The sequence below is a fragment of the Notamacropus eugenii genome, chromosome 1 (genome assembly GCF_028372415.1).
Source record: "Notamacropus eugenii isolate mMacEug1 chromosome 1, mMacEug1.pri_v2, whole genome shotgun sequence".
In the NCBI taxonomy this organism is placed as follows: Eukaryota; Metazoa; Chordata; class Mammalia; order Diprotodontia; family Macropodidae; genus Notamacropus; species Notamacropus eugenii.
The window spans coordinates 126,579,478-126,599,888 of NC_092872.1; the positions used below are offsets into that span (position 1 = coordinate 126,579,478).

At 36.2% G+C, this 20,411-nt stretch overlaps 1 protein-coding gene across 6 annotated transcripts in view; it reads right to left on the bottom strand.

The window, feature by feature from the left end:
- Window positions 1-20,411, bottom strand: part of CSNK1G1 (casein kinase 1 gamma 1) — a 256,264-nt gene that overhangs the window by 146,059 nt on the left and 89,794 nt on the right. The window contains exon 1 of one of the 6 annotated variants that reach the window (XM_072613624.1): window positions 7,058-7,149. The exons of the other annotated variants lie outside the window; for them this stretch is intronic. The gene's annotated coding sequence lies outside the window, so the exon portion shown is untranslated. Of the gene's footprint in view, window positions 1-7,057; window positions 7,150-20,411 lie in introns of those variants that run through there. 6 annotated transcript variants of the gene reach the window in all.

Consider the following 20,411-nt stretch of genomic DNA (forward strand, 5'->3'; position numbering starts at 1 on the left):
AAATTGCAAGGCTCTGAATGCAGAGAATGACTAGGCCAGGCCACCCCAGCAGGGTGGGTAAGCAGCAAACAGCAGAGACCTCAGCGTAGAAAGCCAGTGACCAGGACCCCGGCCCCCAGCATAAAAAGGTTGGAATAGTGCCACCTGGGCCCCAGAAGCAGAGCTCAACTTTAAAAGTCACAAAATAGGCTGAAAAATGAGTAACAGGGGGCACAGTGAAGAAGGTGGAGTAGAAGGACTGACCTATAGAAGCTCTCCCCCAGCAGCCCATAAAATACCTGCAAAAAATGACTCTAAACAAATTCTAGAGCAGTAAAAGCCAAAAAATGACGGAGTGAAAGAGATTTCTAGCCGAAGTCCACTTGGAAGGCCAATAGGAAAGGTCTATCACACTGAGCTCAGAGTGGAGCGCAGTGCGGCTTAGGCCATGCGGCTCAGCACAGACAGGAAGGGAGCAGGCTTCAGGGCATGGACTCCTGGGCAGCAGCTGCGGTTTCCAGATTTCTCACCCCAAAAACACCAAAGACGTCTTCAAAGATCAGTGAGAAAGCTCTTTCACCCAGTCAAGAAGGGAGCAGGGTCCTGCCCTAGCCCTAGCCCCAAGAGGGGGCAGTGTCCAGTTTTGGAGCCCTCGGAGTGCTCGGCCTAAAAACCCTGAGGGAATTGAGCAGCTCATCTGAATCTCAGCCCTGAGTGGCTGCCCTGGAGTGAGGAGGAGCAATGACTGATTCTACTGGCAATCCTGGGAAGAAAAGCTTCTGGTTGCTCCCAGACCAGACCTCAGGACAGAAGAAGAGTAAACTCCTCTTGCTTGACTGTGCCACCTTAGAGGAACTGAGAACTTACAGGTCCCTAGAGTTACCCACCACCTGACAAAGGACTCAAAGATCAAGTAATTAGCTGGGAAAATGCCCACAAAAGGGGAAAAAATAAGACTATATAAGATTACTTTTTTTGGTGAACAGGTATTTTTCCCATCCTTTTGGATGAGGAAGAATTATGCATACCATCAAAGGAAGATATAAAAGTCAAGGCTTCTGCATCCAAAACCTCCAAAATAAATATGTAATGGTCTCAGGCAATGGAAGAGCTCAAAAAGGATTTTGAAAATCAATTAAGAGAGGTGAAGGAAAAACTGGGAAGAGAAATGAGAGTGATCCAAGAAAATCATGGAAAGTGAGTCAACAGTCTGCTAAAGGAGACCCAAAAAAAGGCTGAAGAAAATAACATCTTTAAAAATAGACTAATTCAAATGGCAAAAGAGGCCCAAAAAGCCAATGAGGAGAAAAATGTTTTAAAGAGCAGAATTAGTCAAATGGAAAAGGAGGTTCAAAAGCTCACTGAAGAAAACAGTTCTTTAAAAATGAGAATGGAGCAGATGGAAGCTAAATTATGGGACTACCTGAAAGCCAAGATCAAAAAAAGAGCCTAGACATCATCTTTCATGAAAGTATCAAGGAAAACTGCCCTGATATTCTAGAGGGTAAAATAAATATTGAAAGAAGCCACCAATCACCTCTTGAAAGAGATCCCAAAAGAAAAACTCCAAGAAATATTGGAGCCAAATTCCAGAGTTCCCAAGTCAAGGAGAAAATACTGAAAAAGCAGGCAGGAAGAAACAATTCAAGTACTGTGGAAATACAATCAGGATAACACAAGATCTAGCAGCTTCTACATTAATGGATGGAAGAGCTTGGAATATGATATTCCAGAAGTCAAAGGAACTAGGATTAAAACCAAGAATCACCTCCTCAGCAAAACTGAGTATAATACTTCAGGAGAAAAAAATGGTCATTCAATGAAATAGAGGAATTTCAAGCATTATTGATGAAAAGACCAGAGGTGAATAGAAAATCTGACTTTCAAACACAAGAATCAAGAGAAGCATGAAAAGGTAAACAAAAAAGAGAAATCATAAGAGACTTACTCAAGTTGAACTGTTTACATTCCTACATGGAAATATAATATTTGTAACTCTTGAGACTTTTCTCAGTATTTGAGTAGTTAGAGGGATTATATAAATACAGATAAAGGGCACAGGGTGAGTTGAATAGGAAGGGATGATATCTAAAAAAATAAAATTAAGGGATGTAAGAGGAATATATTGGGAGCAGAAAGGGAGAAATGGAATGGGGCAAATTATCTCTCACAAAAGAGGCAAGAAAAAGCTTTTTCAATGGAGAGGAAAAGGTGGGAGGTGAGAGGCAAAAAGTGAAGCTTATTCTTATCACATTTGGCTTCAGGAGGGAACAACATGTACACTCAATTTGGTGTGAAAATCTATCTTACACTACAGGAAAGTAGGGGAGAAGGGGATTTGGAGGGCAAACGGGAGGAGGGATTAATTAGAAGTAAACACTTTGGGGAGGGACAAGGTCAAAACAGAGAAGAGAATAAATAGGGGGCAGGATAGGATGGAGGGAAATATAGTTAGTCTTTCACAACATGACTATTATGGAAGTCTTTTGCAACACATATATAGCCTATACTGAATTGCTTGCCTTCTCAGTGGGGATGGGTGGGGAGGGAGAAAGGGAAAGAAGCTGGAACTCAAAGTTTTAGGAAAGAATGTTGAGAATTGCTTTTACTTGCAACTGGGAAATAAGAAATACAGGTGATGGGGTACAAAAATCTATCTTGCCCTACAAGAAAAGAGAGAAGATGGGGAATAAGGGAAGAAAGGGTTATGATAGAAGGGAGGGCAGATGGGGGGAAGGGGTAATCAAAATGCACACTGTTTTGGGGTGGGGGAGAGGAGAGATGGGGAGAAAATTTGGAACTCAAAATTTTGTGGAAATGAATATTGAAAACTAAAAATAAATAAATAATATAAAATATAATTTAAAAAAAGAAAAATGAGTAAGAAACAGAAAAGAGCCCTGATCATAGATAGTTACTATGGTGACACGTAAAATCAAAACACAACCTCAGAAGAGGACAGCAATGTCAAAATGCCTACGCGTGAAGCCTCAAAACGGAATATGAATGGGTCTCAAGTCATTCCAAGTGTCTTGGAAGAGCTCAAAATGAATTTTAAAAATCAACCAAGAGAGGTAGAAGAAAAATTGGAAAATGAAAGCTATACAGGAGAACTACGAAAAAAGTCACTATTTTGGAAAATGAAGCACAAAAACTGACTGACGAAATCAACTTCCTAAAAAACAGAATTGGCCAAAGGAGTGGGGGGGATTCACTGAAGAAAACAACTCCCTTAAAAGTAGAATTGGTCAAATGGAAATGGAGGTACAAAAACTAACTGAAGAAAATAATTTATTAAAAATTAGCATTGAGCAAGTGAAAGCTAATGACTCGTTGAGACCTCAAGAATCAGTCAAACAAAGTCAAAAGAATGAAGAAATAGAAGAAAATATAAAATATCTCATGGGAAAAACAACTGACCTGGAAAAGAGATCCAGGAGAGATAATTTAAGAATTATTCAACTACCTGAAAGCCATGATCAAAAAAATAGCTTAGACAGCACGTTTCAAGAAATTATCAAGGAAAGCTGCTCTGATATCCTAGAACCAGCCAGTAAAAGAGAAATTAAAAGAATCTACCAATCACTTGCTGAAAGAGATCCCAAAATGAAAACTAGGAATATTGCAGTCAAATTTCAGAATTATCTGGTCATGGAGAAAATAATGGAAGCAGCCAGAAAGAAACAACTCAAATGCCAAGGAGCCACAGTCAGGATTACCCAGGACTTGGCAGCTTCTACAACATTAAATAATTCGATGGCTTGGAATATGATATTCTGAAAGACAAAGGAGTTTGGAGTACAACCAAGAATCAACTGCCCAGCACAACTGAGCATAATCTTTCAGAGGAAAGGATAGGCATTCAATGAAATAGGAAACTTTCAAACTTTTCTAATCAAAAGATCAGAGCTGAACAGTAAACTTGCTCTTCAAATACAAGGTTCAAGAGAAGAATAAAAAGGTAAACAGAAAAGAAAAAAAAAAAGATGTTACTCAATAAGGTTAAATTGGAGGCAGCCAAGTATCAAAGTGATAGAACACCTGCCCTGGAATCAGGACGACCTGAGTTCAAATCTAGTCTCAGACATTTTACTCTTAATAGCTCTGTGACCATGCACAAGTCACTTAACCACAATTGCTTTATCCACCTCCACAAAAAAAAAGGATTAAACTGTTTACCTCTCTATGTGGGAAGATGATAACTATAACTCTTGAGAACTGTATCTCTATTAGGGCTGTTAGAAGAAGTATCCTTAGAGAGTGTAAGCATAAGTTGACTTTGAGGTGATGAAATGTTTAAAAATTAAGGGATGAAAAAAAGACTGCATTGGGAGAAGAGAAAACGGGGGAGGGGGGAAGAACAGAGTAGGTTACATCACATGAAGAGGCGCAAAAGATCTCTTACAGAAGAAGGAAAGAAGGAGGGGGCAAGCATTGTTTGAATCTTATTCTCATTGAACCTTACTCTCATCAGATTTGATTCAAAGAGGGAATAACACACATACTCAGTTGGGTATAGAAATTTATCTTATTGATTAAAGGAAGGACAGACTGAGGGAAGTAATGGTCAGAAGCAAAACACTGCTGGAGGGGACAGAGTGAAAGGAGAAATAAAAGTATAAACAGGGAGGAAAATAGGATGAAGGGAAATACTCAGTAACCATAACTGTAAATGTGAATGGAATGAACTATTCACACAGTAATCATAACTGTGAATGGAATGAACTATCCCATAAAAGAGAAGCAGATAGCAGAGTGGACTAAAAACCAGAATACTACAACATGCTGTTTACAAGAAACACATTTGAAGCAGAGATACATGCAGACTAAAAGTAAAAGGGTGGAACAAAATATAATATGTTTTAGCTTTAGTTAAAAAAAAAAGACGCAGGGGTAGCAATTCAGATCTCAGACAAAGCAAAAGAAAATATTGATCTAATTAAAAGAGATAACAGAGGAAATTACATCTTGATAAATGATATCATAGACAATGAAGTAATATCAATACTAAACCTATATGCACCAAGTGGCATAGCATCCAAATTCTTAAATGAAAAGTTAAGTGAGTTAGGAAGAAACAGACAGCAAAACTATATGAGTGGGGGACCTCAACCTTCCACTCTAAGAACTAGATAAATTTAACCACAAAATAAACAAAAAAGAAACTAAGGAGGTGAAGAGAATTTGAGAAAAATTAGATATGATAGACCTCTGGAGAAAAGTGAATGGGGAAAGGAACATAACTTTTTCTCAGCAATACATGGCACCTACACACAGACTATATATTTGGATATAAAAATCTTAAAATCAATGCAAAAAGGTAGAAATGTTAAATGCACCCTTTTCAGATCATGATGCAATAAAAGATCATGGAAAGAAAGGCTAATAATTAATTGGAAACTAAATAATCTAATACTAAAGAATGAGTAGATCAAACAAATCATAGAAACAATAAATAATTTGATCAAAGAGCATGACAATAATGAAACAATATACCAAAACTTATGGAACGTAGGCAAAGCAGTCCTTAGGAAAATTTTATACCTCCAAATACTTACATAAATAAAATAAGGAAAGAGACCAATGAATTGGACATGATAGAAAAAAAGCTTGAAAAAAAATTTATAACCTCCAATTAAATATCAAAGTAGAAATTCTGAAAAATCAAAGGAGAGATTAATAAAATTTAAGTTAAGAAAACTAATGAACTAATAAAGAGCTGCTTTTATAAAAAAAAACAATAAAATGGTTAATTTGATTTTTAAAAAAAGAAAGCAGAAAAATAAATTACCATTGTCAAAAAGGAAAAAGATGAATTCACCACCAATGAAGAAGAAATTTAAACAATAATTAGGAGCTATTTTGCCCAATCATATGCCAATAAGTCTGACAACCTAAGTGAAAGGGATGAATATTTAGAAAAATATAAATTGCCCAGATTAACAGAAGAGAAAATAAAATACTTAGATAACCCCATTTTTAGAAAAAGAAATTGAACAAACCATCAATGAATTCCCTATGAAATAATCTCCAGAGCTAGACAGATTTTTAAGTGAATTCTACCAAACATTTACAAACAATTAATTCCAATGCCCTATCTGGAAAAGTAGGAAAAAAAAGGAGTTCTATCAAATTCCCTTTATGATACAAGTATGGTGCTGATACCTAAACATGGAAGAGCCAAAATAGAGAAAGAAAATTATAGACCAATTTCCCTAATGAATACCGATGCAAAAATTTTTAAATAAAATATTAGCAAAGAAATTACAGCAATTTATCACTAGGATAATACAATATATGACCAAGTGGGATTTATACTAGGAATTCAGGGTCAGTTCAATATTAGGAAAACTATCAGCATAACTGACTATATTAATAACAAAATAACAAATCATGTTACCTCAATAGATACAGAAAAATATAGGACCAATTCCTATTAAAAACACTAGAGAGCATAAGAATAAATGGAGTTTGCCCTAAAACGATAAGCAGTATCTATCTATAATCATCAAAAAGCATTATATGCGATAGAGATAAGCTAGAAGACTTCTCAATAAGATCAGGGGTGAAACAAGAATGCCCATTATCACCACTACTTTTCAATACTATACAAGAAATGTGGGGGTTTTTTTTAGCAATAAGAGAATAAAAAGAAATAGAAGAAATTAGAATTGGCAGTGAGGAAACAAAACTATCACTCTTTGCAGATGATATGATGGTATACTTGCAGAATCTTAGAGATGAGCTAAAAAACTACTTCAAAAAATTAACAACTAGCAAAGTTGCAGGATATAAATAAACCCACATAAATCATCAACATTTCTATATATTACCAAAAAAAGTCCAACAGGAAGAGATAGAGAGAAATTCCACTTAAAATAACAATAGACAATATAAACTATCTGAAAGTTTACCTATCAAGAGAAATCCAGGGACTACGAGCACAACTACAAAACACTTTTCACACAAATAAAGTCTGATCTAAATAACTGGAAAAACATCAATCGCTCACAGGCAGGTGTAATATTAATGGAACAGGAAGATCTTCCTCATCCATTAATAGGTCTATGTGACCTACTTTGAGCTCTGGCCCAGCCTGAGTCACATGGAGCCTGAGTCACATGGAGCCCATGGTGGGAGGAGCTTGCCCAAGGGAATGTTAACTGAAATAGAATGTTGGGGAGGGAGAAGACAGTGTGAGCAGGTGGAGGGAGAAATTCTGCATAGGGGAACTTTGGGGAAGGCGTAACAGAAAGAAGCTCAAGATGTTGATATTTTCTGGATTGGTGATAAGTACCCTGCTAAATCTTACTTCTTGGCATCCTAATAGTGATGTTCCAAATAAATATTGTGATTTTGTCTTTGAGGAAGGGAGCTTATTATATGCATATTCATAGCAGCTCCTATGGGTTACAGCAGGCCAAGCTAATATAATAAAAATGACAAGTCTAAATAAATAATTCCATGCCACACCAATTAAAACATCAAAAAAAATTATTTTATAGAGCTAAAAAAAGAAAATTCATCTGGAAAATCAAAAGGTCAAGAATATCAAGGGAATTGGGGGTGAAGGGGAATGCAAAGGAAGGTGGTCTAGATGCAACACTACTAAAACTACATTATAAACCAGCAATAACAAAACTATTTGCTATTGGCTAAGAAATAGTGTGTAGATCAGTGAAACAGATCAGGTACATAAGATACAGTAGTAAATGACTACAGTAACCTACTATTTGATAAACCTAAAGACTCCAGCTTCTAGGATAAGAACTCACACTATTTGACAAAAACTACTAGGAAACTGGAAAATATATGGCAAAAATTAGGCACAGACCAAGATCTTACACCCTATACCAAGATAAGATCAAAATAAGTACGTGAATTAGACACAAAGGGTGATACCATAAGCAAATTAGGAGAGTAAGTTTACATGTCAGATCTATGTAGAAGGTAAGAATTTATTACCAAACAAAAGATAGAGAACATTATGAAATACAAAATGGACAATTTTGATTACATTAAGTTAAAAAAGTTTTGCACAAACAAACCAATGCAACCAAGATTAGAAAGAAAGCAGAAAGCTGGGAGGTAATTTTTACAGCAATGTTTCTAATAAAGGTCTCACTTCTCAAACATATAGAGAACCCAGTCAAATTTATAGGAATACAAGTCATTATTCAACTGATAAATGGTCAAAGGATATGAAAAGGCAGTTTTCAGATGAAAAAACAAAAAGAAAAATGATAAATGTTGTAGAAGATAATGATCGAAGCATACATTTTCATCGTTTTTGTTTTTCTTTTCTCGTGGTTTTTCCCTTTTGTTCTGATTCTTTCACAACATGATTAATGTGGAAATATATTTAACATAACTGTACATGTATAACCTATATCAGATTGCTTGCATTATTTGCTTTCACCCTTTAGTACTAATGTACTGGGAGCTAAATTTGTTTTTGTTTTGGGGTTTTTTTCCACATTTCTTTCCTGGCTTTATTGTAAGATTGTCAGTATCAGTAGATCTGTGAATCTATCCTAATATTACTGAATGCAACTGGGAATGAGGCTAAAAAAATCATTAAAATGTTTACATCCTGTTACCAGTTTTTATTAAAATAAAAAAATGGCCACATATAAGAATTAAAATAGTATAAATTTACTTAAAATACATTTTCTATTCATTTATTTTACATTTATCTTATTGCAAAATAAATATGTGATTCCAAGGAGATGAATAGGAACAAAGTTTCCAAATATCAAAGAATATTCTTAGCGTCTTTTGTGCTAGCAAAAAATGTAAATGAAGCAAATGCCCATTGACTGGAGAATGGCTTAACAAATTATGGAGGTAAATGTAATGAAATATTATACTGTAAGTGACAAAGATGAATAATTCAGAGAAATGTAGACTTGTATGAATTGATACAGAATTAACAGTAAAGACCCAAAAGAACAATATACATAATGACCACAATAAAGCAATGAAAAACAAAACTATCATGTGGCCAAAATCAGGCTGATTAACCTCATCCCACAGAACAGGTAATGAAAGCATGATTTGTACTCTCTCAGTAGAAACTTAAGGGTCTATATGGGCAGATTGTAGCATATCCTGTTAAATCAATGGTGTCAGTTTAATGTTAATTAACTATGTTACAAGTTAAGAGTCATAGAGATAATTAAGCTGGTATAAGATTATAACATAAAGAACAAAAAGAATCAAGAAAGCTTTTAAAAAAGGAAACTAATTATAATTCATTCCAATCAAATAATCCATATAAAATTATTTATTCCCTAAGTATTTTAAAGGTGTTAACATTTTTTAATTATTTTTATTTACATGAAAAGATAAGAGTTTTTTAAACTCTGCTTTCTAAAAAACTAAATAATGGTAGTTATTTCACAAATAGAAGAATTTCACATGTTCCCCTTCCAAAAAAAGGTCATTTTATATGATACAGATAAATCAGCAAAATTTGAGAATTTCTTAGCAGTGAAAATGTTAATAACATTATAAGTGGAATAGGTTTAATGAAGACTTCTCAGATTGTAATTCTTCTCCCAGGGGTGAGGTAAGACCGAGAGGCTCAAGGTTACAATATTTTTAGAGTGGAATAATTCCTTATAAGGATATAAAACTGTGTAGTGTACTAGGGTCTCAATAATTGGATGAAACTTACATAATTCTTCGATGTCTTCATTTCAAAAGGGATTGGTTAGATTTCGCATCTAGAATGTAAGATCATATTCTCAGCTAATGAGGATAATGGTCAATGGAGGGAGGTGGGTCTTGAGTTAGGGTCTATAAATATCACTGCTTCTCCTTTGTCTTCGGCTTTCCTACTGCAGGTGAACTGGTATAGGATTGTCCTGCTTCTCGAGATCGAATAAATAAACTTTCTGTCATCACTTTGAGAGGCCTCTGAGTAATTAATTTAAGTAGGGATCTAAGCCATCCCACACAATTACTATTGTACTATTCTAAAGAAGTTATAGTTCTCAATAGCACTGAACATTTAAAAGTCAATAGAAAAGCACTCACATGGGAAGAATAATATTCCCAAATCCTACTATGATACTATGATATGAATGCTATAAATAGCTTCTATTCAAATATGTACAATTTAAAGTCTGCAACCAAAGTAACTAAACAGCAAGCTGCATATAAGTTTGTTTTATTCTGTTTTGATTACATCTGACTTCCTCCTCACGGCAGAGGTAGGAGACTATGGATATAAAAGGTCGCAAACACAAACAGGGTGAATACTCAGCTTATTTTGACTGAACTGTCTTCTCTTCCCCTCCCCCACCCCCACCTTTTTAAAATCTTTGTTACAAAAAAACAACTAAATAAGATATATTTGAAAGAAAAGAAAAAATTTAAAAGTATCAATAAAAAGATAAACCAATTTTTATTAAAATAAAAAAAGGCTACATATAAGAATTAAAATAGCATTAATTTACTTAAAATACATTTTTTATTCATAGATACTACTACACACCCTTATGATTTCTCATCCACAATCTCTACCCCACTTCCACTCCCAAAAACCCAACCAATCACAAGTTTTCGCCATATAATTAACTCCCACACTCCAAGAAAGGTTTCTCAAACAAAAACTGCTTTTTACACTTTGACTCTGGCAAAACAAAGTTAAATTAAGGACAGGTGGAAGTTCTGCCTTTAGCAGCATTCAGTAGAAGGTAAAAAACAATTGACCAGTCCTCACCCCTATAATTTAGCCTTATCTTTTTGTCACTAGTTTCTAAAATCTCCACTCATCTCCTTTCCCTCTACCCACTCACACAAAAGGTGCCTACAGACTGGTCAAGTTGCCTAGTACAACTAAAACCCTGTAAGGGAAGCTAAGAATCAGGTAGGGCCAAAGAAACTTCCTACATGATAAAGGGTACCTTTGGCCCAAATCAGAAATCTAAGTGCAAAAACAAACAAAAAAACCCCTGCTGGATATAAAAATAAACTTTCAATTATTTTCAAATCCTCTTTCTCCTGTGAACTATTTCCTCAAGAGATAACCTTTTATGAAAATAATAAATGTTAGAGAAGATGTGGGAAAAAAACCACTACCTTCTTACACTAATGCTCACAACTCCATCAGTTCACAACTGATTCAACCAATTTGGAACCATGCCCAAAGGGTTTTAAAACTGTGCATACCCTTTGATCCAGTCTGTATCCCAAAGAAATCATAAAAAGGGGAAAAGGCCCACATGTACAAAAATACTTGTAGCTGCTCTTCTTCTTCTTTTTTTTTTTTTTTTTAGGTTGTAGTATCAGTTTTTTTTTTATTATTTTTTTTTATTTTATTTTTTGTAATGTTTAACAATCACTGCCATACAATTGTGATTTTATCCCCCCCACCTACCTCCCACTCCCCCCCTCCCTCCCCACAACTGCATACAATTCTGTATAGATTCTACATATACTTTCCTATTGAGTATATTTTCACTATAGTCATGCTATGTAGTCAGACTAAGATAAATGAAAGAAATCGTATAACAAATCAGAACATGATACACACACATATACATACACAAACATGATCTGCTACAATATGTGAGTGACTTCCATATTTCTCTCTCTGAGTGTGGCAGGCATTTTGCCTTGAGATCCTCCATTGAGATTTTTTTTTTTTTTTGGTAAGAAGTTCTTGTGTTATTACAAAACTCTAAGTCTACCAGAAAAAACTCTCACACACTGTGGTTGTTGCTGTGCATAAAGTTCTCCTGGTTCTGCTCCTTTCACTCAGCATCAGGTCATATAAGTCCTTCCAGGCCTCTCTGAAGTCTTCTTGTTCATCATTTCTTATGGCACAATAGTACTCCATTACATTCATATACCATAATTTATTCAGCCATTCCCCAATTGATGGACATCCCCTTGACTTTCAGTTTTTGGCAACTACATAGAGTGCTGCTATAAATATTTTTGTAGATGTGGGACCCTTTCCCATTTTTATGATCTCTTGGGGATATAGTCCTAGTAGCGATATTGCTGGGTCAAAGGGTATGCACATTTTTGTAGCCCTTTGGGCATAGTTCCAAATTGCTCTCCAGAATGGTTGGATGCGCTCGCAGCTCCACCAACAATGAATTAGTGTTCCAACTTTCCCACATCCTCTCCAGCATTTATCATTTTCTTGTTCTGTCATGTTTGCCAATCTTATAGGTGTGATGTGGTACCTCAGAGTTGTTTTGATTTGCATCTCTCTAACCAATAGTGATTTAGAGCATTTTTTCATATGATTATAGATAGCCTTAACCTCTTCCTCTGAAAATTGCCTGTTCATATCCTTTGACCATTTATCAATTGGGGAATGACTTGTATGATTATACATTTGGATCAGTTCTCTATATATTCTAGAAATGAGGCATTTATCCCCGAGCTTAGCTGTAAAAATTCTTTCCCAATTTACTGCATCCCTCCGGATTTTGGTTGCATTGGGTTTGGTTGTGCAAAAACTTCTCAGTTTAATGTAATCAAAGTTATCCATTTTGCATTTCATAATGCATTCTATCTCTCCTTTAGTAAAGAATTCTTCCCTTCTCCATAGATCTGATAAATACACTATTCCTTGCTTCTCCAGTTTATTCATGGTATCAATCTTTATACCTAAATCATGTACCCATTTGGACTTTATTCTTGTGTATGGTGTCAGGTATGGGTCTATGCCTAATTTCCGCCACACTGTTATCCAGTTTTCCCAGCAATTTTTGTCAAACAATGAGTTCTTATCCCAGAAGCTGGGGTCCTTGGGTTGTAGCTGCTCTTCTTAAGGTGGCAAAGAACTGGAAACTGAAGGAATGTCCATCAGTTGGGGAAAGGCTGAACAAGCTGTGGTATATGAATGTAATGGAATATTCTTGTGCTATAAGAAGTGATGAGCAGGCAGACTTCAGAAAAACCTGGAAAGACTTGAAAGAACTGATGCTGAGTGAGGGGAGCAGAGCCAGGAGGACATTGTACACAGTAACAGCAACAATTAACTAACTAACTTTGACTAACTTTGATCACCTTGGCTCTTCTCAGTAATGCAAAGATCTAAGACAACTCCAAACGACTCATGATGGAAAATGCTGTCCACATCCAGAGAAAGAAATGTGGAGTCTGGATGCAAATGGAAGCAAACTATTTTGCTCTCTTTTTTGTTGTTGTTTTGTTTTGCTTCTTTATTCTTGTGGTTCTAATTCTTCTTTACAACATGACTAATGTGAAAATATGTTTAATATGAATGTATATGTGGAGCCTATATCAGACACCACACTGAGGGGGGAGAGAAAGAAGGGAGGGGGAGAAAATTTAAAACTCGAAAGCTTATGGAAGTGAATGCTGAAAACTAAAAATAAAGTTTTAGCAAATTAAATAAATCGATAAATACACATTTGTTAAACAGCTCTTAAAGCCAAATTCTACATATACTAAATAGATGAAAATCCCTTCAAAATAAGCTAATTCGAAATCAATAAACTTTTACTGAGCACCTACTGTGCTAAGTACCTGAGAAACAAAAAGAGGCAGAAGATAGGATCTGTCATTTAGGAATTTATAATCTAATTGGGGAGACAACATGCAACCAAATATATACAAAGCAAGTTATAATGAGGATAAACAGGAAATAATTAACAAAAGGAAGGTGACAGAATTAAGAGTAGCTGAGAAAGATTTCTTGTAAAAGATGGGATATCCAGTCCATCTCCAGTGGTTTCCTGACTTACTCCAATACTTCAAAAATCCATAGTTTCATTAGTCTGGATAAAATTCTTCCAAAACTGAAGATCACAAAACTATAAACAGCCTTCAAAATGGCTGTAACATAAAAATTTATGACTTGAAGATAATCTGATTAGAGGTCCAGTAGATTAAAGAACCACAGAATGGTTTTAAATACCTGGGGTCATGTCCCTTGCAAAAGGAAACAAACTAAAGGAACTGGAAGACCAAGGTGGCAAATTTCACTTCTCTGGCATCACTGAAGCTTGGTAGGTCTAAATTCATGACTGGACCATACTCCAGATGATTACACTTTAATCAAAATAGAAAAAATAGGTAAAAGTGAAGGTGGAGGTAACATAACATGAGGAAATTCAGAAACAAAATGAGGAAAACATGGAAAGTACTTGTGTAAAAATTAATGCACAGAAATTTTTAAAAAGTCATCTTTCTAGGATTACCAACGTCCCTCCCATACTCTTTGACCTTGCCTTCTCTCTTGTTTCTTACACATGACATTCTATCTCTCATTTCCATGTCCTCACACTACCTATTGCCTAGGCTTGGAATTCATTACCGTCTTATATCAACTTCAAAGAATCCTCTTTAAAAGTATGACTTTCTAAAGTCCTTCATGACTGTAACTGCTAACTTCCTCCAAAACTACATCACTTTAAATTTATTCTCTTTACATATATTTTTATATGTATTAGACTCTACAAATTTGGATATAAAGCCTTGTAAGCAATGATTATTTTTTCAAACTTTATCTCCAGTATTAAGCACAGTGTCTGGCACATAGTAGGTGTATAAAAAGTACTTATTGACTGATAGACGAAATCAATTAAGAGTTTGGGAAACACCATTAGTCAGGCACCATTTGCCACATATCAGTTGGTCACTTTCCCTCTGCAAAAATCAGGGTAACTAATAACTTTAACTTGCCTTAGTGATATAATTCTTTAAAATTTCATATACTAAGGGCCAGAAAGGACATTCTTCATTTTGCACATGATGAAACTAAAGCAAAGAGAGATTAAACAACTTGTTCTGCTCTTTTTGTAGTGGCAAAGAACTAGAAACTATGGGGGTGCTCACCAACTGAGAAATGGATAAACAAGTTGTGGTTCATGAATTTAATGGAATACTACTATGCCTTAAGAAATAATGAAAGAGATGATTTCAAAGAAACCTGAAAAGACATGTATAAATTGATAAGGTAAGGAGAACCAAAAGAAAGACTTATAAAATAACAACACTATAAAGACAAACTACTTTGTAAGACTTAAGAATTCTGATCAACACAATGAACAACCATGATTCCTGAGGACCAAAATTAGAAATACACTACCTACCTCCATACACTGAGATGTGATAACCTCAGAGTACAGACTAAAACATGTTTTGGACATGGCAATAAAGACATTTGTTTTGCTGGGTATCATTTGATATGTGGGGATTTTTGCTCCCTTCTTCAAGGGGTAGAGGTGAGAAGATGGGAATGAGATGAAAAGATATGCTCATTAATAAAAAAAAATATGACTTTTTCTCAATGAGGGTGGGAGGGGAGGGAGGGAGAGAATATGGAACTGAAAACTTTAAGAATGAATGCTAAAAATTGTTTTAGCATGCAACTGAAAGTTAAGATATTCAGGTAATGGAGTATAGAAACCTACTTTGCCCTACAGGAAAACAGAGGGAAAGGGGGATAGAAGAAGGGTGGGTAATAGGAAGGAGGACAGACTGGGGGAAGGGGCGGATGGGGTGCATGCTGTCCTGGGGTAGGGGATGGGGAGAGATGGGGAGAAAATTTTGAATTCAAATTATTGTGGAAGTGAATGTTGAGAAATGAAAAATAAGCAAATTATATATTTAAAGAAAATTGAGAGGTCAATTCTCAAGGTAACTTCAGACCTTACTATTACTACATCCTCAAAAAGGGGACCAAAAAAAAAATTCTCCTGATCCATGTTTATCTTCACCTCTACAAACCTTTTTGAGGATTCAACACACATTTTGAGAATATCTTTTCAAAAGTACAAAAAGGAAAAAAATAGCTTTTTTCAAACTATACTGGATAGTGGAACGCATCTTTAAAGTTACGTATTTTATAAACAGAATACAAAAGCTAATCGTGCTTATGCTTATTATTTTAAAAAACATTTGGCTAAGTAAAGTGTTCATTTTAAAGCCTCTTGCAGAAGGTACCTGCCATCCATAAATTAAATCATAAGAGTCCTTGAAGAATACCACAGAGCTATCTTTGCTCCAGATCCTGTAATCATTAATCTGTCTATACGTATTAGATATTTAATAAAAGCTTGTTGGGTTGAATTAATATGTCACAAAAAAGAGATATATGCTGTAAAGCACTTGCTACTGTCAGGAAGGCTGTCCAGAGTAGAGCTCAAATCAAAGAGAGGTTCCTCATAGTAGGTGAGGTCCTCCATATATTCCTCTTTACAAGCAATATTATACTATCACACTGAACACAAGTCACAGCAAAGCCTCTTAAATGAGACCCATAATCACTTAAGAGAATCTTAACTACCCAAATTGGAGACACCAAGATATGATGGATAGAGTATTGTACTTGGAGTCACAAAAACCCGGATTTGAAAACTGCCTATCACACTTAGCAGCAGTTTGAAAGTGAGAAATCACTTATTTTCTCTCAAGCTCAGTTTCCTCATTTGTAAAAAAGAGGGTGCCTTCAATACCCACGTCTCAGAATCATTAAGTACAAATGAGATAAGATAAACAATGTACTTTACAATCCTGAGAGTGTTACAAATGTTATCATTAATGTCATCTTATCATCATAGTCATTTACACAGGATAAAGAAAAAACATTTTCCAGAGTGCAGATTATGATGACCACCCTCTAGAATTAGTCTAATAGCGCTTGGACAGACATTGCAGATGGGTGATGAACTGGGACCAAAATGAAATAAGAGGAAAGCAAGATGGACTGCATTTGTGAAAGTGATACATTGACTCCAAGCTTTTCCCTTTAAAAAACTTTTTCACCCTCATATTCCTCTATTAATGTTATATGACTAAAACTCATAGAGTCCCCCACAATAAGAGAAAAGTAGTGCACTGTTTTACTTGGAAAAAATGCTGAATTTGGAGAAAGACAATGAGCCTAGGGTGAGGGGATGCGTCTGATTCTTTGTTCTTTAATTTACTGTGTGAACCTAAGCAAACCTCAACTTCTCTGGGCTTCAGTTTCCTCATCTTTAAAATGAGAGTAGGACAAACTGAACTAGACGACTCCAAAAGTCACTTCCAGTTCTAAATCTGTGATTATGAATTAAAAACTGTAGGCCATCAAACGGGCAACCGAGAAGGGTGAGTGGGGAACAGACAAGCTACAGCACAGGATGTAGTTGTTGTTGTCAGCTGTTCTTCAGTCTTCTCCAACTCTTCATGACCCCATGTCTGGTTTTCTTGGCAAAGATACTAGAGTGGTTGGCCATTTTCTTCTCCAGCTCATTTGACAGATGAGTAAACTGAGGTAAACAAGGTTAAATGACTTGCCCAGGATGACACAGCTAGTGTTTGAAGCTGGATTTGAAATCTCAAAGACGAGTCTTCCTGACTCTAGGCCTGGCACTCTATCCAATGTACCACCTCTCCCATGACCAATGAAGAATTACACATCAGAAGTGGTGTAAAAAGCATCAATAATATTTATAACCAGAAAAGAAATGTGAAGCAGGATCACATGATGATAAATGGACAGCCTATACTCTTCACTGGGACTTCTAATGAGAGGTACTTGTTAAAGAGAGCGAGAACTAAGCCCTGGACACACTTGGGTGGACCTTCCTGTTGTGTGGGATGGCTCAGGTCCCTACATAAATCAATTACTCAGAGGCCTCTCAAAGTGATGACAGAAAAGTGATTTATTCAATTCTCAAGAAGCGGGGCTAACCTGTAGGAGTAGGAAAGCCGAAGACAAAGAAAGGGGCAGTGATTTATATAGACCCTAACGCAAGTCCCTCCTCCCCCCACTGACCATTATCCTCATTAGCTGAGAATATGGTCTTACATTCTAGACACGAAATCTAACCAATCCCTTTTGAAATGAAGACATCGAGGAATTATGTAAGTTTTGTCCAATCATTGAGACCCTAATACACTACACAGTTTTATATCCTTATATGGAACTATTCTATTCTAAAAATATTGTAACCTTGAGCTTTTAGGCCTTACCTCACCCCTGGGAGAAAAATTACAATCTGAGGAGTCTTCACTAAGTCTATCCCACTCAATCCCTCCTCTTATTTTATCAGCCTGAAGACTTCTCACGGATGTTTCAACCAAAGTTCTGTGACATAAGCTCACACTGTCTATTAATCTCCTCATCCCAATCAGGATCATTCATGTTTCTTGTCTCCACAGGTGCCCAACCTTCCTTCTTTAATATCATCAGTCGAATGGCTCCTTCAGTCCTTTCTTCTATTCTAGCAAGTTTTAGTAAAGAATTTCTAACTATTTTAGTAATTAGTGAAATCAAACAAGATAAACAAATAGGAAATAATACAATACCACTAATTGCTATGATGCCAAACCACAGTAACCTCTTCCACCAGCTCCCCTCAAACCAGGACCACCAGGATGTATTGAAAGTGGAGCCCCAAGTTTGTGTGGGAACATGAGCAACTTTCCTGATATTCTTGGTGATCTCTTTCACTATCCTTCCATTATCATCAATTTTTAAGCAACATGTAGATAAATTGAGTTTCCCACAAACTCCTCCTTCTTCTGCAAGTAAATAATCTAAGATTAATCTATGTTGCAGTACTGCTTCCCTAGTTTGTGTGGCTTGATCAGCCAAGAAGTCCAAAGCCTTTGCTGCTTGATTGGTTATAATTTCAACTACTGCTTGGAGTCTGATTAGTCTATTTAATAGATATATAGGGGTTCTATAACCCCAGCTCCCATCTTGAGCCCAAGTTGTAGGCCCATACTCTCTGATTATCCTCTCAGGAGGCCAAGTATCACCCCACCCATTTGCATTTCCAGTCTGAGTGAGTGAGGTGTCGATGTTCCTCTTTCTTTTTGCTAGATCATCATATAGAGGGACTCCTAGATGCTGTTTCCCTGATTCAGGGAAGAAAAAGAATTTAGGTCTCACCAATCCAATGTAACAAACACCTCTCCAGTTTAGCGGAAGGTGAGTATAGGCTGTCTGTCCACATATCCAATAATGCCCTCTCAAAGCAGGATTTTCCTCTAGAAACAGTCTTACTCTATAATCCACAGCAGGAAAGTACTTCACATCATCCGGGCCTAATGGTCCCCCTTTCATGATCTCTGACTTACCCTTCCATAGTTGTTGTTTCCTCTTCCATATACAATGTTGATAATTCTCCCCAGTTCTATTGATTACACTCCAGAAAGTATCAAACATCATCCTATGTGTTCCATTCTCCCACTTCCATACCCATTCTTTATATTCTGTGTTATTCTTAATACTGTTCATATATATACAACTCCACAAATAGTCATGGTCATGACCCCCTTCCTTCACATGGTTTTCTGGGATCAGAGGGGTTGTAAAACGTATACCTACAACTTCTGTGATATTCCCCTTTTGTTCTCTCTTCGTATGAAGAGGGTGGGAAAAATGAATGGGTACAGGGAATCACCCTACCATCTGAACAGGTAATACCGATCTGATCCCATCTGTTTGCATACTGGGCACAATCAATACGAGCCAGGGTTTCTGGCCTTTGTGTGAATGTCCATTTACAATTACTTTCTCCCAGCCATGTCTCCTGCAATTCAGGTCCTGTTTGGTTTAAACAATGTTCACCTGGAACTGATTCGGACAAAGACCCTTGGTGTTTCTCTGGACTTGTCCAGAATCTTGTTCTGTCATGTACTACAGGTCTATTACTTAAAATCCAGACTGGACTCAGCTGTACTGCTACCGATGACCATTGGCTTAACCGCTGAGGTCCCCCCACAAATCCAACTGTCGGATACCTCAAAGGTGTCCGCAATGGTCTGAATTAGGGCCAGGAAACTATTTTCAAGAGGGGGGGGGTTGATAACTGGGGCCTGGTGTCCCAGCAGTGGGAACAGGATCATGCCTAAAAGGGACATTCCCAGGGTATTACATTTTGGCTGCGTTGTTCCCACGGTTTGTCAATTTTACCCAGTCTTAACAGAAGAGTCCTGTTTAGATATTGTGATTAATGGCTTAGGACAATTGCTAAACAGAGAATCCTGTTAATAACAAACAATAATAATCCTAGTATAGTTCCCCAAATAACAAAACTTATAATGAATATATATATATATACCTCATTGGCTATCCCTTTCCAAAGTCTGTGTTCTCACACACGCTTCAAACGGAGCTTTTAAATACTGACAAAGTGTGTCTCCAAACATGAAGCTTAAGAGATTAATAACTAATAGCAATAATTATAAATGAAAGTAAACAACTTTAAAATTTTTAAATGCAATAACCTTCCATAACTTTGTCTACTGGCTTCCCAATCATGCTAAACATTTTCTGAATTGGGATGGGGGAATAGATAGTTCAAGGTTCAACTTACCCATATTCCTCCCCTCCTCTTATTTTTCCTTTATCCATACCTAAATCCAATCAATAAATGCCTCTTCACATTCTTTCCCTTATGAATCCTTCCCTTCATCTATTTTCCTTCTTTTTTTTATTGAAT